Source organism: Apodemus sylvaticus, chromosome 9 (genome assembly GCF_947179515.1).
Source record: "Apodemus sylvaticus chromosome 9, mApoSyl1.1, whole genome shotgun sequence".
Taxonomy (NCBI): Eukaryota; Metazoa; Chordata; class Mammalia; order Rodentia; family Muridae; genus Apodemus; species Apodemus sylvaticus.
In genome coordinates this window covers 66857461-66880372 of record NC_067480.1, presented here as the reverse complement: position 1 = coordinate 66880372, position 22912 = coordinate 66857461, and the positions used below count along the sequence as shown (strand labels likewise).

The 22912-nt window shown below is 41.1% G+C and overlaps 1 long non-coding RNA gene and 1 pseudogene across 1 annotated transcript; one reads left to right on the top strand and one right to left on the bottom strand.

The window, feature by feature from the left end:
* Positions 1-6421: 6421 nt before the first annotated feature.
* On the bottom strand, positions 6422-9583 carry LOC127692789 (uncharacterized). The gene is made up of 3 exons (XR_007979523.1): positions 9407-9583; positions 9239-9316; positions 6422-7082 (listed from the first exon to the last, which is right to left on the bottom strand). It is a non-coding gene; the product is annotated as an uncharacterized LOC127692789 (long non-coding RNA).
* A 1688-nt stretch (positions 9584-11271) lies between these two features.
* LOC127691917 (aspartate aminotransferase, mitochondrial-like) lies at positions 11272-22582 on the top strand (annotated as a pseudogene).
* Positions 22583-22912: the final 330 nt, after the last annotated feature.

The window sequence follows — 22912 nt, the reverse complement described above, 5'->3', positions numbered from 1 at the left end:
CACATGTCATTCCAGGACAACTCATTTCTGGAGAGCAACTGGAGGCTCATCAGAGGGTCAACAGAGCTGGACTTTCTGAGTGCAAAAGGGGTGGGGGGTGACTTATCTTTCCAAACTTTATAATTGTACTAAAGAAGACTGGATTTATTGTTAAAATCAAAGTGCATCCATAATGAAAAATAAACTGGTACTTAAAGTATCACTAAAACCACTGTTCTGTTTTTTGAACACAGCATGAGAAACAGCCTCTATATTATTATTTAAGTTTGGGAGAAGGAAATGTTTAAACAACAATATTTTACAATAAGAACATTTCTGAGAGGCAAGTTCTATGCATCAGAGGAAACAGAGAGGCAGTATGCATGGCCCTGAACAGGAAGAAGGGCTTCGAGGTTGTGACCTCTGTGTGAGGGATACACAGAACTTTAGGCTACAGTGATTGAGTGGAATATTCTGGGGATGTTTCTAGAAATGTGAAGAGAGGTCATATGATTCAGAATTATCTTACTTTTAACCCAACATAACGAAAAGAAGGCAGAGGTCCCAAACTTCACAGCAGTTAAGGTCCCTTAGGGGAATCTACAGTCTCCAAACCAGCCTGGACTGGCTCTTAAATACTGCGCATGAATAACAAAACTGCAAGCAGAATGTGTCAGGTGAGGAAAACAAGAATTAAAGCCAGGAACATGGCCAGAAGATGCCTGGTAAAAACTTTCTTCCCAAATAAGGCCAAGAACCTAGAGGGGAACCTGGAGTCTATTTGAGTCTGTGATATCTCAGGAAGAGAAGTAATGAAGAGGTAAGAGTCACTTATACTTAGCACATCAGAAGTTGTTTACAAAGTACTTCAAGGAGCTTGAAAGCAGTTCTTTTAAGCCTCAAATGTTGGGGTATGCTATTAACATGTTGTAAAGAGGATGACTTATTATGCAAATATATACACTGGTTCAGCCAATTATGATTGACTTTAAAAATACTGCAGTCCAGACCAGCCAGCTTTATTGATGTATTTGCACATGCTGCTAATTAGGATGTAAAGCTAAATTTAAAGACAGGAACCTATTACTTTTCATGAGGTTATACAAGTTATTAATTAAGGGCTTATGCATTCTTAAACATGAAATGTGTGTGTGTGTGTTTTGCATTTTAAGATAATAAGAAAGCTTTAAATAGACTACAAAGAGTAGCAGACTTCCCTAGCCAATCAGAAAAGAAGTCTCTGTTCAAAAACATTCCAGCCTGGAGAGTCATCCAGGAGCAGGTGCTCTCTCCAACTGCTACCTGTACAATCCCCTTCTCTGGCTGGGGAATCCCCGCTGTAACCAAGGAACAAATCAGGACCATTTTGAAATCTACAGACTCAAAAGAGATCTCTATAAGGCCAGGAAGGGAGAGTTTGATTTCAGGGAGATGCAGTCTGTGAGGGAAAAAAAAATAATACCCCCCCCCTTTTTTTTTTAACCTCCAAACTAGTTAGTAGAGAGAAGATTATAATACATTTTTCCATGGAAAGAAATACAGGAAATTTCTGAAGTATCAATATGTTCTGTTTACACCACTACCTAGTGATATCTAAACTATCTCTCAAACACTCGGAATTAGAATCATGAGGTGGAGACATCACAGACTCAAGGCATGGGTGCAACTCTGCCAAAACTGGATGACAAAACAGACTACACTAAGGACTTCCAGCCCAACACTAAACAATTGTTCCCGACCTAAGAACGAGTGTGCTGCTAAAAGCCTACATTTATACAATTGCTGTGGAAGTCCTTTTTTAAATTTTTTTAATTTATTTTTTTATTGAATATCGTCTTCATTTACATTGCCAATGGTAAAACCTTTCCTTATATCCCCCCTCCCCTAAGACCTCCAACCCCTCCCGTTCCTCCTTCCTCCTGCCTCCACTATATGTCTCTCCACCCAACACACTCCCTCCTTCCCCCCTCCCCTCAGTTTCCCTTTGTTCGGGCCTCTGTTGAGCCTTTACCTGACCAAAGACCTCCTTTTCTTAAGGAAGACCCTTCAGGACACTTTTGAACTTATATGTTAAGGACAATTCTAAATTAGCCATTATCTTTGTTCAGTGTACATCGACTACTTTATATGTGTGAAATGGGAAATGGGAAAATGATCAGACGAGCCCTAAACTCACAGGGATCCACTTAGAATTAAAGTGGCTGGTTTTAGTTATTTTTGATTTCTTATGTTCATTTGACTGTAGGTACCATTAGCATTGGCATTTTCTGAATGTGAAACAACAGCCACAGCTTCAAGGTCACACATGACTAGTGAATAAAGAAACTAGAGTGAGATTCCATTGCCCTAGTACTTACTTTTTTTTTCAGCTTCTTTTGTTTAGACAAGGCCTCTATGTGTAGCCCAAACTGGTCTCAAACAGCCTTGTAGTGCTGGGATCACAAATGTGTTCCACCAACAAAAACCAATTCAGTCTAAGTCCATTACAATTAAGACTGTAATGTTATCCACTATATTCCCACCTATAGTTCTTCACCAACTTGCCCCATGTTTATAGTTTAGTACTATTAAATACCACATGATATACAGAAAGTACTCTTCTAGGTTGTTTACTCTGTAAACAAGAGCTATCCAGAGAAGGTCTAGCCATCATCCTTGTTTGTCATCATTGACATGGCTTTTGAGTTCAGGGTTCCTAACCTCACCAGCAATTACACTGACTATATTCATATATTTTCTTCATATATACACATATGTATATATGAAACTTAAAAGTATTTTAGCCACCCATATGCTGTTTAAGTTCCTTGTGTGATATTCTGTCCAAATGGCCTGGAAGTTTGAAACCTCGCATGGTAGTTCATTCCATCTTTGGACAGCTTTAAATGTGAGGAAAGACTTCTTCACATTGAGATTAAAACTAACCCTGGTTACCGCTTTATCTCCTTAGCTATAGATTTTAAATATTATGCAGTTCTTCTCACTCCGAGTACTTAATAAAACTGATGGATTGCCTGTCTCCAGAGAATAAAAATGATGGATTGCCTTTCTCTAGGAAAAACAGACAGAGCACAGAAGTCTTAAAAACAGTTTCTAGGGACTTGTAGATACTCAGATGCTTCTGAATTTTCTATTGACCCTAGATATAGAAATAGGTCCAGTAATGGCCCCTTTAAGAGCGGTAAGGAAGGTGTCTTTCTCTTTTGGACTTAAATACCTTGTCCAACTGTGTGGGCTTCTGTGTTTTCCCACTGAAGTACAGATGCTAAGGATCTGGGCACTCATTTCAGTCCATGGAGACTCTTCTGATCCCCAGGCCTATGGCCTTGTCTGCTTACATTCTCTCCTGTAAGTTGCTTTTAGCCTCCATCATCACTGTAGCCACCGGCAAAGGAGGAACCAGGAAACAACACTGGAGCTAGCAACCTACCATCAGAGCAGGGGCACTCTGTGACCAGTGCTTTTCTTTTTCTTCTACATCCTGAAATGAAAGCACAGGAAAACACAAGGAAGTGTGAGCAAGAACCAGAACTTATCATGTGCTGTTAATTTTATCCAACAAAAGAGAATTGCTTTTGTTTTGAATTCCTCTATACTGAGTTAGTTCAGGTAGCAAACTAACTCAGGGAATATGAAAACACATGGCAGTCATATGGCAGAGGAACAAGTAGAGATTGCAAAATTCCCTTCTAGAGTTCAGTTTATGACCTTAAGAAGCCCATATGCTACTCCAAACCTAGAGACTTCCACTGTTCTAACCCTCTGAAACAAGCCGTTCTTAGCCAACAGCTGCCTCTACGGTTGAAGGATTCTCGTAACTGCTCGCTGAAGTGCCATATGCTTAGTGTCAACATTTCATAGTTCAATTAAATTGTTCTCAGGCCGACTTGCCTATGCTTTATGAGTCCCTGACTTCCAGTGTTACAGTTCTGTGACAGCATCACACCGGTCTTGTCCACATGCTCAGAGGACTTTGTAAATTAGGTTATATCCCTTCCAGTGTTTCCATTTTCTAGTAATAAGAGTTTTAATTTAGGAGCCAACATAGTAAATTAGGGGGAAAAAGCAAAATGATTTGTCAGAGGGCTCTGTTATTAACCAATAGAACAGAGTGACTGGGAACAACTCATCCATCTGGGACTTTTCTGATTCGCAGGCCTATGGTCCCACTGCTTACATTCTCTCCTATAAGTTGCTTTTTTTTAAAAAAAAAAAAAATTCGATATATCTTTTATTTACATTTCAAATGATTTCCCCTTTTCTGGCTTCCCACTCCCCGAAAGTCCCATAAGCCCTCTTCCCTCCCCCTGTTCTCCCACCCACCCCTTCCCACTTTTTTGTTCTGGTTTTGCCCTATACTGCTACACTGAGTCTTTCCAGAACCAGGGGCCACTCCTCCATTCTCCTTGTACCTCATTTGATGTGTGGATTATGTTTTGGGTATTCCAGTTTTCTAGATTAATATCCACTTATCAGTGAGTGCATACCATGATTCATCTTTTGAGTCTGGGTTACCTCACTTAGTATGATATTCTCTAGCTCCATCCATTTGCCTAAGAATTTCATGAATTCATTGTTTCTAATAGCTGAATAGTACTCCATTGTGTAGATATACCACATTTTTTGCATCCACTCTTCTGTTGAGGGATACCTAGGTTCTTTCCAGCTTCTGGCTATTATAAATAGGGCTGCTGTGAACATAGTGGAGCACGTATCCTTATTACATGCTGGGGAATTCTCTGGGTATATGCCCAGGAGTGGTATAGCAGGATATGTGCCCAGCTTTCTGTGGAACCGCCAAAGTGATTTCCAGAGTGGTTGTACCAATTTGCAACCCCACCAGCAGTGGAGAAGTGTTCCTCTTTCTCCACATCCTCGCCAACACCTGCTGTCTCCTGAGTTTTTAATCTTAGCCATTCTGATTGGTGTGAGGTGAAATCTCAGGGTTGTTTTGATTTGCTTTTCCCTAATGACTAATGATGTTGAGCAGGCGCACGCCAGTAGCATTTGCTGAAGGAGGCAGAGGCAGGAGGATCACGAATTCGAGGCCAGCCTAGGCTATAAGTTGCTTTTAACCTCTGTCAGCATATTTACTATAGCCACTGGCAAAGGAGAGACCAGGAAACATCACTGTAGCTAGCAACCTATCATCAGAGCAGGAGGACTTTCTTAGCCATTTCCACATGTAATCAAAGGCCAGGGTGGCTTCCCTAAGGTCTCCTCCCAGTTTTCATGATCCTGTCATCCTAATTTGGCTGGTCTGTTTACTTTCTGACATGAAACATGACTTTAATACATTTAAAACATTGCATAGACTTCCCCAATGAGGCGAAGTAGGTGACAGAAAATAATTCCCTACTCCAGCAGCTGCTAAAATGTTTCACATTAGAAACACAGAGGGAATTTTCAAAACTGCTTTCACCGTCATCTTTTCCTCAAATGTTCTGGTTTATGAATAAAGAATGAATGAGAGAAGGATGCTGCCCTATTATAAGACTACAGTAGCTTCTTTAGATGCCAACTGTTCTAACCCACAGTTCTCAAGTTTGTGGGCCTACAAGAATCACCTGGTAAATTTTCAAATCCATTTGTGCATCAGCCCACCAATAGATCTGGGTTTAGTTGCCCTGGGAGACCCAGGCTTTCGGGAGAGTGTTAACACTCTCCAGGTAATTATGGTGAAGAGTCGGAGCTGAGACCCACTCCTCTGAGTCTATCTTCCTAGTAGTTCTTTCTGGTTTATCATCTGATTCCCACAGCCCACACTGGGCACTTATCAAATGACAAATCTTTAGACCTTATTACAAGGTTCAGTCCTGCCCCCATTAGACCCAGTGCCAACTTCCTGCTTTTTTATTTTTTATTTTATTTTATTAGCCTAGGACCATAATTGTCTAATCTTGTCAACTACTAATGCTCTCATCCCTTGTCTTTATTCTTGTCACATGGTAGCCCCATGTCCCTGTCACTTCCTGTCTATAAATTGATCTCTTTGTTGAAGGATTCTCATAACTGGTCGCTGAAGTGTCATGCTTAGCATCAACACTTCATAGTTCGATTAAACTGCTCTCAGGTCAAGTTGCCTGTGCTTTATGAGTCCCCGACTTCCAGTGTTACAGTTCTGCATCCTTTACATCCTGCATGCCCTTGTCAGCTATTACAACTTTCTTCTGAATCCTGAGTTATCCTAATCAAAATTCTCTGTACTATTAAAAAAATTGAAGAGATATCAGGCTGAAAGAATGGTTACGATTGCCATCATATAACCAAATGAAAGACGTGTATAACAAAGAAATTAAAACACACAAATACACATTAAAATGATCTGTAAAATGATTTAATTTTCCATATAAGATTAGCTATAACTCGATCACATTAAATTGTTGATTATAATCATTTTGTTTCAAATATGAAAGATGAAGTACTAATAAAGTTGTTCAAAGAAAAATAAAAGGTAATGTATCATAGTATTAATAAAACAAAACTCTAAAGAGCTATATAGAAGGTAAAATGGGTTCACTGAAGGTTTAGATAACTTTGAATAGTAATTGAGATAAAATAAATTTTTTATATTCATATTGTAATATGAAGAACTTTACAACCATGTAAAGCATTTTTATATCTATGTTACTACTCAAGCTGTATTTTAAAAGCACAGTGGTGTTCTGAGAACATTCCGAACATTTAGGGCCAGCACTGTGAAGGCTGATCACCAATGCTTCCATGAGAAGCTCTCTGAAATGAGAAAGTGGTGAATGAGACCTTTGTTCTAGTGCAGTTTATATCAGTTGGACTGCAGGCAGATTTATCATAAGGCTAATAAGGCTTTTGACTTTAACTTCTTTTCTCGAAAAGATTCTTTCCAAAACCTTAACAGGGGCCCCATTAACAGATTCCATATGTTTTTATCAAATAGCAAAAAGAAATTATGGCAATATTTATTTTGTATTCTAAATATTTAATTTTGTATATGTAATGCATTGGTAATTCTGTACTTTTGTAGCTAGGCCCACTCCTAGGTTGCCCTTTTAAGTCACGATGTCCTTCTTTCACTCCACAGCCTTTTAACTCTGATGGTGGCCTCCTCAGAGAAAATGCAGTTTCTGGGAGAGAGAGACAAGGCAATGCTTTTTTAAATGTATTTAATTAGCATCTTTCAGATACATCAGGACTCACAGACCGATGAGCACACACACCCTGTGGCCTCACACACAGGCTTGTGCCATACAGGGGGGTCCCAGTGCTGAGAGTGGAAGGGGCATGAGCTTCCATCCCTAGTTAAGAAAATATCTCTAACTGATATCCACTTACAAAGAAAATACTAGTGTTCTCCAATGAGGTCTCACTGGGTACACAAACCACATTCAAGGAACAGTACGTGTCCTGTGTCCAGCAGTAGATGACCACAACACAAAATGGTCTTTTTGTAGACTTTTTCTCTTTTGTCTCATTGCTTTGTTTGGGATTTTTTAAATTTTCCTATTTATCTTTTGCTTCTATTTAACGGTTTTCTGTTTTGTGTTTTTAATGGGTTTTGATTATGCGTGTATGTGTTTCTTGCATGATTTCTTTGCTTTCTTTTTCTTTTAATTTGTTTTTGAAAGAATCAGAGACAGTGTGCATGGAGGTGGGTGGGGGAAGTGGGGAGGAACTGGGAGGAGTTGAGGAAGGGGAAACTGTGATCAGAATACATTGTAAGAAAAAAATTCAAAAAAAATATTAAAAAGAAAATTAACAGCAAAATTAAGCTTGATAATAATTATACAAATTTATGGCACACACTGTAATATATGGAAAATGATCAGCTCATCAAACTTTGGGGTGACAATACTATTGCACCCATGCCTTTTGCTTACCCACGTTCTCCTTTCCTCAACCTCGAGAAGTTGAAGAACCTCTGTGTTGGAATGTTAACTTTTCCTGGGCGAATGAACCCTGGTTCCCTCCCTTGCCTCCTCCACATTTACCCCTGTTATTTCAGTCTTCTTCCTCCTCGACTCCTCCCTCTCCTGTCTTCTTCCTCCCTCTCCTTCCCTCGCCCCTCCTCCCCAGACCCTCTCTGGCTGACTTCAAGCACACTCAGCACTTTCAGCTTTGATGGTCCTGTTTAGTAGCTTCTCCCTTATAAATACCCATGTCTTTAACTAAGTGAGGAGGCAAAGCAAATACTGCATGTGTCTTTTATCTGGAGTTGCTCCAGCACACATGCCCCAGAGTGAAGGACGAGATTTGTGGCAACTGAGCCTGAGCCAACCACAAGGATGGCCACTGCTTTCCCAAGCAGCTGAATTGTCCAAACAGACTGCAAGGGACATAAATAGAAAAAGAGCAGCATCAGCTTTTCCTTCCTCAGTGTGGTCCGGTGTCCCTGGAATTCTAGCTCAGGCCGCACCAGGTGGTAGAAGGCTAGGCCACAGGCCCTGGGTGGGAAGTACCTGACTGATTTCAGAGTCCAGTGTGGACTCTGTGACCTGTGTGGATGTATCTTATGGTCCACTCAACAAAGGGAAGGAGTAAACTGTATTATATAAAGATTTTAATAATGCAAGTTGAGGCTTAAAGAGTTAGCATTCTTAGATGTTTATCTAGCAAATATGATTAAGTAGGTTTTCTCAGTCCTTGAATATTTTTGATTATCATTGCTTTTTTTAATTAATTCTAAATGGTAATTCTGGGGAAATACTTAAAATATTCTATAATACTATGGCCCAAATATATTTCCTCTAAGGAAAAATGAAAGCAAAAATCTTCTAGCAGTTTAAATCTATTAAGCTAATAATTTAACAAAGGGGATGGGCAGCGTCATTGGGCAAGATTAGCATTGTGACTGAGCAGAGACACAGAGCCGGCCAAGAAAGAAGATACTTAGGGTTCAGACTTTGCCTTATATTTTAGTCTAGGAATTGAAATAGCTTAATATTGCATATTTTGCTCAACTACAAAAATCCATAATGTTTTGACTCTTAGAAAGTCAAATTCTTCCCACTGTTATTAATCTAAAAAATATTAACACTAAAGCTAAAGTTACATATTTCTTCTTATTCAGTAATAAAATTCTGATTTTCTATGTGAAAGATATTTAATTACTAGAATAACAATATTTTGAGCAAATTCAGAAACCTAGGGGTTTTTTGACATGTCATTACTATCTCCCCAGTATTAATCTTATTATTATTGTGCTGAAGATTAAAAATTACTATATACATAATAATCAATGCCTGTGAATTCTGATAGACACTTTTAAATTAAATTTACATACCTTGATTTTCTTCTAGCCATTATTATCAGTTTGGCTTCTTACTTTCAATATTGTGGCATGCAGACTCTAAGAAAAATGCTGAGTCACAATGATAAGAGGTATTAATGCAAAGTCATGCTTACGATTATCTAACAAAGAAAGTTCAATGGTAGTGAACTAAATAATGACCTGTGTGGAATGTAGTCAGTCCAGTACCAACATCGACTCTCTTCTACTCCATTCTTTAGCTGAATTTTCCAAGCCTACATTGCCTATGGTATAAGAAAACAATTGCCCTTATTAAAAAACAGGCTAGATTCCTTACCATATTAGAAGAGAGAACAAAGGTCTGTAGGAGGAGACAGCCAAGACATGGAGACTGTGGACAATAACCAAACCAATAACACTTTCTGATTCATCACAAGGATTAATTAGTCTTAGGTCATCACAATAGGAATGAATTTATGGTTAGCAGGGGCATCTGAGCAAAGCACAGATGGACTGAAAAGGCCCCAAGACCACGAGACACAGCAGAAGCTGGGCAATCCACCCACGACAGAGCAGCTGCCACAGCCAACACCTTCAAGGCTCCCAGAAGAGCCCAGCACACCCATACTCAAATAAGTGCCTATATAGTTCCAGGATTAAAACTAGTCCTAGGCTAGGCAAGGTCCAGCAAGTCATTAATACCAGCGTTCAGGAGACAGGAAGATACCTGTGAGTTCAAGGCCAGTCTGGTCTACATATTAAGCTAGGACAGCCAGAGCTACATAGAGAAACTCTGTCTCAAAAATGAGAGAGAGAGAGAGAGAGAGAGAGAGAGAGAGAGAGAGAGAGAGAGAGAGAGAGAGAGAGAGAGAGAAAGTCAGATCTATTAAACTTGGGATATATTATCAGGTGAAGAAGCAGCCTTAGGCAATCACACCCAGTGTAATAACATAAAGGAATCAAGTTCCTTGGGGCAGGAGAGATGGCTCAGGACCCAGGAGCATTAACTAATTTTCCAAAGGACCTGGGTTCAATTCCAAGGACCCACATGGCAGCTCACAACAGTCTGTAACCTCAGTCCTAGGATACCCAGCATCCTCTTCTAATCTCTTAGAGCACCACGCACAGATGTAGTACACAGACAAACATGCAGACAAAACACGCATACGCATGGAAGAAAGAGAAAATAAAAAGTGATTAGTGTCAAGGGAGTGCTGCCTTGTGCAATAATCAGGGAAATCCTGAGTAAAGTTAACCCTTGCCATCTGGTCCTGCAGCACTGCTGAATTCTCCTTTCCTTCAGGAGTTAACAAAAAAGCTGAATCAGTTTACAAAAAGGGAAAAACGAAGGCATTGTTCAATATCAGAATGACCGTATAAATGCCATTTGCAGGTAGTGTGCCAAAACTAAAAATATTGAAAGTTAAAAGAGGAATGAGGGGGTGGGGTGGGGTTGGCAGTCACTCCTCCACACTCCTCTTCCCTCCTCCTGCTGCTCACTAAGAGCTAAAGACTGCAGGGAGTTCGCAGTTGACAGGAGCTCTGGCACCATCACACCCCTGTCCTGCCACTGACTTCATTGTGAAAGGAATCATTTGTATCAAGCATCATTTGTGTCTGTAAACCTGAAGATAATGTATTTTTTAATTCTAATGAAGCTCAAATCAGTTAATATATATGACTATATATGTGTGCTTATCATAACCCTCAATACACAGAGGTCCCTAAACATTTTTTTTTTATCATTTTAACAATAAAACAGAGCAAGCCTCCACAGAGATTAACTGAGTATATTCACTGACACGTACCCAGATAATTTTTTCCTCAAAATATCCAAGTGAATCTGGAGTGGACAACAGACTTTTATGGACTATTCTCTAGATTTATATTCTCTAGATTCTAGGCTCTTCTCTAGACGCTCTCTAGACTATTCTCTAGATTCTCAATTGATATGCTAAGTGCGACAAGTTGATGTAAAGCTAGTTTATAGCTGAGAGACCAAAGATCAGTCTGAACTGGACTTGGTGGAGTCTTTAGCTAACAAGAAAGGAACATGTGATCGAAGAATGGACAGGTGTGGTGCCTACCAGAGAAATAAATGCAAACAAAGGCAAAACAATTACAACCAAATGAAATGTGGAAAGAACCTGTCAACTAATAAATTATCATTTAGACACGAAGGAATGTTCTGACTTGGGCATTTTACAATGCTTTTTCTATAATTATTAACGGCTGTCGCCTGAAAACTCTTTGACCTTGTTTTACTGTGAAAACCAAGGCAGAAAGATTAACGACTTTCCTTTAACTGTACAGCGTTTAGGGAAGAAAGCATAAAATTGCTTGAGGTAGCCATGGGCTAGTTGCATAATCCTCATATGACCCAGGACACCCCCATTCTCTGGGGAACCAACTGCAGCTAGGGTGTACTTTAGAATTCTGAACTTCGTTCACTGATGCTACCTACTCTACTGTCCTAGGCATTTGGTAATAGGTTTAATTCTTGATGAACTAACAAGGCCAAGATAAAGCCAGAGGAATCCCTTCACATCCTTTAAATCTTGAATCTCTGAAACTCAAATTCACACTTACCAAAGTCACACTACAAATTACATCTCTTTACTTTCATATTCTACCATTTTCCAAACCCTCACAGGAGATGTGAAAATTAAAATGAATATCTCTCCATCTTCCTTTTTCTATTAAGAAAAACTTATTTTAAAAAGTGGAAGAAGAAAGAAAGAAAAAGAAAAACCAGGGGCTGGAGAGATGGAATCAGTGCTTAAGAGCGTAGGCTGCTCTTCCAGAGGACCCAGGTTCAACTGTTAATGCTCTCATGGAGTATACAACTGAAACTCTAGTTCCAGGGGGTCCAATGCCTTCTTTGGGTCTTCTTAGGTAACAAGAACACGAGTTGTATACAAACATGCATGCATGCAAAACATCCATATACAAAAAAATAAAGAAAACTTAATAGAAAAGATATTCAGAAAGAAGGAATTAGGAAATAGAGCTAAATTTCATTCACTTCCCCACTGCTGAACCCTGTTTTTGGGTGAGGCGCTCTGTTAGGCACATGGGACACTGAGGGAGTAAAGCAGAGACCTACCCTGTGGAGGTTCTCAGCCACTTAAGGAAGCAGAAGGGCAGTCATTTTACAGCCTTGAGACTAGTGCAATAAAATGGTGATAGTGGGATTGATTGTCTGCCATCTTCCTTGAAGCTGATTGAAAAAATGCTCGTGAATGAAGTCATGAGGCAAATTCAGTTGTTGTAAGTTGTTAGTTATGGACTGAAATGGCATTAAATGAAGTGTGATCAGGGATCAGAGACTAAATTATAGAGTTTTTAGATTTCACAAGAAGAGGATTTAGCTTTATCCTTAACAGTAAATAGATCATTTGAAAGATATAACTCTATGAAGTGAATACTTTTGAATTACTACTTTTAATTTCCCTGTAGTGTGAAGATTGTAGAGGTAAAGAATAGAAGCAGAATTTCCAGCAAGGTCATTTTATTGATTCAGGTGGGTGATGAATTTAAAAATGAAATAAAAAAGGAAGGACACGACTTATCCTAGGTATGGTGGAGAAGGTTTATTGTAAATAAAAGGGAGAGTCCAGAGCAGACATGAATTTGAGCCATGTCACAATGGGGCTGTGGGCAAGAAACCAGATCTAGCTAGGAGGGTAAAACACAGATGGAAGGGCCAGATAACCAAAATGGCTGGAAAATATACGGAAGGGCATCTGGGGAAAGGGCAGCCCAGATGGGCTAGAGAAGTTTAGTGTATTGGGTTAGGTATGCCAGCCATACCTTGTAAGAGTTGGGGACTGAGGGAAGATGGAAGAATCTAACAGCCATGTCCACTTTGATATAAGTAGGCACCCCAACCATTTGTTCTCTAATGGTGATGACAGGATCCGGAATTAGAAGAATAACTATGGAAGTGGGCAAGTGAAGGCACTCTTAGGAAATATTTGAGATGAGACAATCCACTAAGTGTATGGAGTGCAGCCATGGAAGAGTGGGAAAAGCTACAGACAAATTTAGGCTTTTATTCTCTGGTTAATTGGTGTCAAAATCACCTGCAGTAGAAATATAGAGGAATATAAGGGGGAAGATAAATATGAATTTCCAATAGGCCACTACATTAGTGTTATCCAATAAATATTTAGATGTATCTTGAGAAATAATATCAAAACCAACACATATCCACATGCTAATAAGGCAACCAAAAATGAGTAAGAAAGTTTTGTATACATTTTTCTCCCTCTAAAAGTCAGATATACTTAGGAAACCAAGATGGCACTTTAGTGACTTAAAAAGTATATATCCAGCTCTTTGTTACCCCAAACTCAACCCCCCCCAATCAATGAAAAAGTTGGTTTTTGAAAAAAAATCAACAAGACAAATTTTTATCCAAGCTATCTAAAATACTGAGAGAATATTCAAATTAACAAAGTTAGAAACAAAAAGGAGGGCATAACAACAGAAACAGGAAACACAGAGAATCATAAAGACATGCTTTAAAAACCTGCACTCCACCAAGGAGGAACATTTCTCCATAGGTGACACTTAACAAGGTTAAATCAAGATAAGATAAACAATTAAATAGTCCTATAACCCATAAGGAAATAGAAGCAGTCATTAAAAGTTTTTGCACCAAAACAAACAAAAGCAAAAACAAATCTCATGACAAGATTTTTAGCACACTTTCAAAGAAGAATTAACCCCAATACCCCTAAAATTGGGGTCAACATTGCTAAATTAATTTTATAAGGTCACAGTTACCCTAATTCCTGAACCACATAAAGCCCAAAAAAAAGAAAAGAAAAAAGAAAAGAAAAGAAAAGAACAAAGAAAGAAAGAAAGAAAGAAAGAAAGAAAGAAAGAAAGAAAGAGAAAATTACAGACCAATTTCCCTTATGAGCATACATACAAAAATACTCAAAATACTTCAAACTGAATCCAAGAACATATCAAAATGATCATCTAGCATGATCAAATAGACTTCATACATACCAGAGATACAGGGATGGTTCAATATACAACAATCAAAAAAATGTAGTCCACCTTATAAACAACTAAATGAAAAAAAAATGACATGATTATCTCATTAATTTCAGACAGGAAAGCCAGCACCTCTTCATGATAGATGTCCTGGAGTGATTAAGGGAAATACTTTAAAGGCAATTTACAGTAAGCTGATAACCAACATCAACATAAACAGAGATCTTCACCAACCTTACATCCGACAGATGGCTAATATCCAATATATACAAAGAACTCAAGAAGGTAGACTCCAGGGAGCCAAATAACCCTATTAAAAATGGGGTACAGAGCTAAACAAAGAATTTTCACCTGAAGAATTTCAAATGGATGAGAAGCACCTTAAGAAATGTTCAACATCATTAGTCATTAGGGAAATGCAAATCAAAACAACCCTGAGATTTCACCTCATACCAGTCAGAATGGCTAAGATTAAAAACTCAGGAAACAGCAGGTGTTGGTGAGGATGTGAAGGAAGAGGAACACTCCTTCACTGCTGCTGGGATTGCAAGCTGGTACAACCACTCTGGAAATCAGTCTCTGGGCATGACACTTCAGGAGGACCCTATTATACCACTCCTGGGCATATACCCAGAGGATTCCCCAGCATGCAATAAAGACACATGCTCCACTATGTTCATAGCAGCCTTATTTATAATAGCCAGAAGCTGGAAAGAACCCAGATGTCCCTCAATGGAGGAATGGATACAGAAAATGTGGTATATTTACCCAATGGAATTAAAAACAATGAATTAAAAACAATGAATTCATGAAATTCTTAGACAAATGGTTGGAATTGGAAAATATCATCTTAAGTGAGGTAACCCAATCACAAAAGAACACACATGGAATGCAATCACTGAGAAGTGGATATTAGCCCAGAAGTTCTGAATACCAAGACACAATTAACATATGAAATGATTCCCAAGAAGAAGGAAGGAGAGGGCCCTGGTCCTGGAAAGGCTTGATGCAGCATTGTAGAAGATTACCAGGACAGAGAAGTGGGAGGGATTTGATGGGGAATGGGTGGAGGGAAGATGGCTTATGGGACTTATGAGGAGGGGGGAACCAGGAAAGGAGAAATCATTTGGCATGTAAACATGAATGTAGACTACACACACACACACACACACACACACACATATGAATTAAAAACAATGAATTCATGAAATTCTTAGACAAATGGTTGGAATTGGAAAATTCCATATGTGTGTGTGTGTGTGTGTGTGTGTGTGTGTGGAGAGAGAGAGAGAGAGAGAGAGAGAGAGAGAGAGAGAGAGAGAGAGAGAGAATATATATATGGAGAGAGAGAGAAACTCAAAGCAATTCTACTAAATCAGGAACAAGACAAGGTTGCTGCGTTCTCCATACCTATTCATAGTACTTGAAGTTTTAGCTGGAGCACTTAAAGCAACTGAAGGACCTCAAATGGATACAAATTGGAAATCAAGAAGTCAAAGTATCATTTTTCACAGATGATATGGTGGTGTATATAAAAGTCACCCCCAAAATTCTACCAGGGGAATCCTACAACTGGCAAACACATTCAGCACAGTGCCTGGATACAAGATTAATTAAAAAAAAAATTAGTAGACCTCATATATACAAAGGTCAAACAGACTGAGAAAGAAATCAGGGAAACAACACCTTTCGTAACAGCATCAAATAACATAAAATATCTTGGACTAACTCCAACCAAGACAATGAAAATTCATGTGACAAGAACTTCAAGTCTCTGAAGAAAAAAAAATCAATAAAATGATTCCTAATAATATTTTCCTATTCTGTAAATCGGTTCCTTATCTAGTTGCCATCAGAAAGGCTTCCTTCAGCAGCAGGTGGGGGTGAACATAAACACGCACAGCCAGACCTTATGCAGAAAGTTTAAATTGGAGGTGTCTATCAGGACTCTTCCCCTGGAACCCAGAATCTCACTGAAAGGTGGAGACAGATTGCAGGAGTTAAGGACTCTAGGGGAACATAGGCCCACTGGATCAACTAAGCAGAGCTCACATGGGCCCAGAGACTGACGTGGCATGGTGCCAGCACCGGTTTGTACCAAGTCCTCTGTGTATTTGTTGTGGCTGTTAGTGTTTTTGTGGGCATCTTAACTGTAGAAGCAGGCACGTCTGTGACTCTTTTGAGTGCTCTTGGGATCTTTTCCTTCTGTTGGGTTGCCTTGGCCAGCTTCATTGTGAAGGCTTTTGCCTTGTTATATTTTGCTTTGCTCTCTTTTTTGTTTTCTCTTGGAGGCCTCTTTTCTAATGGGAAGTGGAGGGGTAGTAAATGCAGTAAGAGGAGAGGTGTGTGCAGCACACGCGTGGTGGTGGTGGGGGTAGCTGAGAGGAGTGGAGGGAGGGGTTAACATGGTCAAAATGTATGAGAGAAGAATCTAGTTTCACCAGAAATAAGGAAAAAGATTGAGCTGAGTGGTAGTGCAGACTTTTAATCCCAGCACTCAGGGGGTGGGTGCAAGCAGATCTCTAATGAGTTCACATTCAGTGAACTCATGAATCACATTTGTGATTTACAAAGTGAACTTTTGGCCTGCCAAGGCACATAGTGAGATGTTGTCTCAAAGAAAATAAAAATGTAAAAGAAAAAAATGGAGATTGCCCTGGGGTTTCAGAAGGCCAGGAGAGAGGATGGCACTTTGTGTCTGCCTGCTTCCTCTTAGGGTGATGGGGGCTCTTAGAAAAGGGGAAGATAGCTAGCTGTTTACTAAATTAAGTAGCGTGACTGCCTCTAACAGAGCAGAAGAAAAACAATCTGGAAGGGCAGAAAACTATAGAGAAGCATCTTTTCAAAGTCACGAGTAGAGATAGACATCATGGGAAAGACGAGGAGGACTAAGGAGGAAGACTAGCTCAAAAGTGTAACTAAGCAAGCCAGGGGGGAGCTGAACAGGCAGGGACTGGAAACAGCTGAGTCACTGTTAACACTGGCTGCGCTGACCCTGAAGAAGCAACATCATTCATCCTCCGATGTGTCTCCCGGTCACCCATGAAGCTTCACTCAGCGTGATTCTTGAGTTTCTAGGACTTGTCTCTGCCAATGCCTTAATTAAATCTTTCAGAACTTGAGGGAACCTGAGATAAATTGTTATCTCTGTGGTTTAAAAAAAATGTGACCCGCTCTTTGCTCTCCGCTCTCCCATACTCTCTCACCTCTCTGCCCCTGGGGCTCTTCCCCTCTCCACGCGGTCATGGCCGGCCTCCACTCTCTCTATTTTCTCTCTCTCTCTCTCTCTCTCTCTCTCTCTCTCTCTCTCTCTCTCTCTCTCTCTCTCCACTAACTCCCATCCCCTATTCTGAATAAACTCTATTCTATACCAAAAAAAAAAAAAAAAAAAAATGTGACCCAACACATGAGTGTGGTTACCAGAAAGAAGTTAGTGGAAGTTTGGTTCTTTCTACCTCGTCACTCTCTCCTTTTATATAGCAGCCATATCACAGTGCTGCCTGTCAGTCAGGTCCTGGCTACCAACTAAAGGCCTTTATTCTTTCCTTTTTGTTCAGCCAACTTATTCACTGGGATCATTTTATGTGCCAGACATTGTCTAAAGTCCAGGAGATGCAACATAAGCAACAATAAGTCACACTGACCTTATATGGTTAATGACCAGCCTATCAATAAAGGAGATATTCCAAAAAGACTCTTTTTTTTTTCCTTTTTTCCCTTTTATTGGATAATTTCGTTTGGTTTTTCAAAACAGAGTTTCTCTGTGTAGCCCTGGCTGTCCTGGAACACACTCTGTAGTCCAGGCTGGTCTTGAACTCTGCCTCCCAAGTGCTGGGATTAAATGCATGCACCACCACTGCCCTGTATACTTTATTTACATTTCAAATGTTATCCCCTTTCCAGGTCTCCCCTTCAGAAACCCCCTATCCCATCACCCCTCATCCTGCCTCTATGAGGGTGCTCCCCCACCAACCCACCCACTCCTGCCTTCCCTCCCTGGCATTCCCCTACACTGGTGCATTGATCTCCTCAGGCCCAAAGGCCGCTCCTCCCACTGATGTCTAACAAGGCCATCCTCTGCAACATATGCAGCCAGTGCCATGGGTCCCTCCATGTATACTCTTTGGTTGATGGTCCAGTCCCCAGAAGCTCCGGGGGTCTGGCCAGTTGACACTGTTGCTCCACACCCCCCCCCATGGGGAAACCCCCTCAGCTTCTTCAGTCTCTTTTCCAACTCCCCCATCAGGGGCCCTGTGCTCAGTCCAATGGTTGGCTGTGAGCATCCACCTCTGTATTTGTCAGGCTCTGGCAGAGCCTCTCAGGTGACAGCAAGCACTTTCCTGCACCCTCAATAGCGTCTGTCCGACTGTATATGGGATGGATCCCCAGGTGGGGCAGTCTCTGGATGGCCTTTCCTTCAGTCTCTGCTACACACTTTGTCTCCATATTTCCTCCTGTGAATATTTTGTTCCCCCTTTAAGAAGCACTGAAGCATCTACATTTGGTCTTCCTTCTTCTTGAGCTTCATATGGTCTATGGATTGTATCTTGGGTATTCTGAACCCAAAAAGACTCTTGTATCTTTCAACTTCTCAGATTATTAAAACAATGGACCCCCAAAGAAGGTTGAAATTCTCCAGGAATCTCATGCTGAGAGAATAAAAAGGTACCATGCAGAGGGGGTCTTATCTCTAGAAAGAGATTTTGAAAAGTTTTATCAACTTGTCAAAACATCATACAAGATTAGACTAAAGTCTAAACAATGATGGGCCAGTGGTGGGTAAGCCAAGCCTTGGCTGGGACTGCTGAGGTAAACATATCCTTGGCCCTCTATTAAAGTTTAATTTCACTTTAGGACTTCCCAAAGTCAAAGATGGACATTGGGGAATGACTAGATTTCTTTGTCTCTCTTCCCTCTGTGGCCACTTTAAATAATTTCTTTAAAGATGTGCATTACTAACTCGTCCCTTTTATTGAAGATTATTAGTAGCCAAATCTAGCCTGTGGTACAGTCTGTAATCCCCAAGTTTGGTAACAGTGTGGAGACATATATTGAGTATATGATCTTACCTGTGAAGTGATCACTCTACACAGGAGTGAGGAGCTAGCCCCAGATCCACCATACTCAGATGTAAGTCTACCTTCTTCATCTTCTGTCCCTCCACTGGTAGAAGAAAATCTCTACTAAAAAACTCTGGTTCTCTCCCACTATCTATATCAGTCAGCATTACACCTCCAGTAGATAGACAGGGCCCTCAGTGGAGAGACGGGGCCACCCATGCATCTTCAAAAATTTTGACCCAGAATTGTTCTTGTCTAAAGAAAATGCAGGGTCAACAATGGAGCAGAGACTGATGGAAAGGCCATCCAGTGACTGGCCCAAGTTGAGATCCATCCCATGTGCAGGCACCAACCCTGACACTATTATATTGATGCTATGTTGTGCTTGCAGACAGGAACATGGCTGTTCTCTGAGAGGCTCTATCAGCAGCAGACTGAGATAGATGCAGATACATCTATCCACATTACATTACAGCCATGTCTTGGACTGAGCTTGGAGTCCCCTATGGAAGAGTTAAGGGAAGGACTGAAGAAGCCAAAGGGGATGGCAACCCCATAGGAATTGCAACAGTCACCCAGCAAAGAGCCCACACGGGCTTGTCTGTGGCCTCTGGCACATAAATAGCAGAGGACTGCCTTGTTTGGCCTCAGTGGGAAAGGATGCACCTAACTCTGTAGAGACTTGATGTCCCATGGAGGGGAATGCTGGTGGTGGGTGAGGGGGGTGGGTAGGTGGGTAAGGGGGTGGGTAGGTGGGTGAGGGGGTAGGTAGGTGGGTGAGGGGGTGGGTGAGCACCCTCTCAGAGGCAATGGGGAGGGAGGGTGGAGTGAAGAACTCTGAGAGGGGAGGCCAAGAAGGGCCAACATTTGGAATGTAAATAAATAAAATATATTATTTTTAAAAAGGCTTGGCCTTACTGAAAAGATAGCAAGAATAATTCTTCATCTCTATGAACCTCTGACTTGAGCTTGCTTCCAACTTCCAACTCCCCCACCCTCTGGCCATCTTCTTGTAAGTGCTTAGCCCATCATTAAGACTAATAATACCTTCAAACTTATATGAACAATCTTTTTGTCTTTGAAATCCATGAAAAAGCTACCTTTTTCATGGCAGTACTATTCCATTTCCCTCCAATCTCCACAAATGGTCTAGTATACCTCCCTGGTTATAGTGCAAAAACGTGCCCTATCTGTTCATCTACATTGTTTTCTTTCTTGTTTCTGATCTCTACTCACCACACTCCACCTTTGTCTTCCTCTATATCTCCATTTATCCTCTCTCAGCTTTGAATCCCATTTCATCAGATCTTACTATTTATTATATTCTACCCAGGAGTCATCCCATTTGCTTTTCTTTACTTCTTCTCTTGAACTTTTCCCAATATCTTTGCCCTACTCCATACTTGACCCTTTTGGCTAATGACCCAGTTCTTCCATTCAGTAGAAAATGGGAGCAATCAAAGAAAAGCAAATGGGTTGGCCTGTATAAAGAGAAGGACAGACTCCTAAGAACAAGACTAGAAGGAGGTGCCAAGACACAGCATTGTTACCCATGCAAGAGGAATGAAGCAATGTTGGAGGTGTTCGTGTGTAGCATCCAATGAAATTTGTGTTTTAAAGTACTTCAGCTAGAATATTAAGAGAGTCAGAGAGGGCCAGGGTAAAAATACTGGAAGCAGCTCAGTATTTCTTACCTCATCAGCACTGTAAGTAAGAAATAATAGTTCTACAAGCTAAGACAATAGTGATGAGGATGAAAGCATAACAGATTCTGAAATTCTAAAAGTTAAAGTGATGTCAAGAGAATTGGAAAAGATGGGAGACAGGCAAAAAGAAAGTTTCAACAACGACTCCTAAGTTCACTCACATGATAGATGGCAGAAACAGTCTCTGACTGAAGAATGCTGGAAGAGAAACAAGTTGGAAGGATGATGACACAGTTAACCCTGAGCTTGCTAAATCTGAGAGGAAGCTTTGAGACAACTGAGATGATGAGTTGATATTTTAAATACACAGAAATGAAGCTCTGAATTGATGTCTGAGCTGGAAAACTGTTCAAGGGTGAGTGTAAAGAAGCCAAGAGAGTCTGCTCTTGCCTCTGCCTCCATCCTCTGCTGTCTTTCCACACTCCGTGGCCGTCCTGCATTCCGGCCTCATCTTCTCCGGGGTGGCTACTGCCTTTCAAGCAGGCCTTACCGCCGCAGCCTCTGCCAGAGCCAGCTTCTACATGGGGTGGGACCATGTAGAAATGGGGCCCAAAATCCTATCCTGGGTGTTAGCGAAGCCTTACGTGTTCCCCAGTGTCTGCCCAGATTGATGCAAAAAAAAAATTTTGGACAAAGAATACTTGCCCATTGTGAGACTGGCTGGTTTTTGTAACGCTTCTGCAGAACTGGCCCTGGGTGAGAACAACAAACTGTTGGAAAGTGGCAGGTTTCTCACTGTGCAGACCATTTCCAGGACTGGAGCCTTCAGGGTTGAAGCCAGTTTTCTGCAAAGATATTTTTTAAGTTCAGCCAAGATATCTTTCTGCCCAAACCATCCTGGGAAGATCACATGCCCATCTTCAGAGATGCAGGCAGGGTTGTCAATACTATTACCCCAAGGCTTGATTTGATTTCTCGGGAGCCATAGAAGACATATCACAAATTCCAAAGCAGAGTGTCCTCCTCCTGAAAGCCCGCTCTCACAACCCCACAGGTGTGGACCTGATGAAAGGAAATAGCATTGGGGTGGGGGGGGGTGACAAAAGAATCTCTTTGCATTATTTGATATCACCTACCAAGGCGTTCCCCGCAGTGATGGTAATAAGGCTGTGAGGCACTTCATCGAGACAGCATCACTGAGCCTCTGCCAGTCGTATGCCAAGAACCTGGGCCTGTGTGGTCAGCATGTGGGAGCCTTCACTGACCACCGGGCAAAGACACCGAAGAAGCCAAAAGGATGGAGGATACTGATCCTTCATTTATATTCCAACCCAACTCTCAGTGGGGCCCAGATCACGGCAGCCATTTCGACTTCTCCAGACTTAGGAAAGCAGTGGCTGCAAGAGGTGAAAGACATGGCAGACTGCACCATCAGCATGAGGACCCAGTTGGTCTGAAGAAAGAGGGGCCTTCCCACAACTGGCAGTGCTTCGCGGCCAGGTTTAAATGTTGTTTCATCAGCCTAAAGCCCGAGCAGGTGGAGCTGCTGACCAAGGAGTTCTCGATCTACATTACAAAGGATGGCCAAAATCTCAGTGGCAGGGCTCACCTCTAGTAATACTGGCTACCTTGCCCATGCCATTCACCAGGTCACCAAGTAGCCTTTGCCCTTGTGAGAGTCGCATGCAGGGTGAGGGAGTGTGGGTGGTGATAGATCGTGTTTTTAACCAGTACATAATGCTGGGCGATTGAACCTGTTCCTCGGAAAAGAGGTAGAGCAGAGGCTTTCACGACTTACGGTATCTGGAACTTCATTGGCTCTAAATCAAACTCTACCTCATCCTTTTGTATCCAGCTTTTCTGAAAGCTCACACATGCAAGAAAATCACACCATGCATCAGAAAAACTTGTCAGCCATGGCAGTGGCATAAATCAGGAACTTTACCGGAAGCATCAGACGGGATCAGAGCCTCCGCTGTGGACCCGGTTAG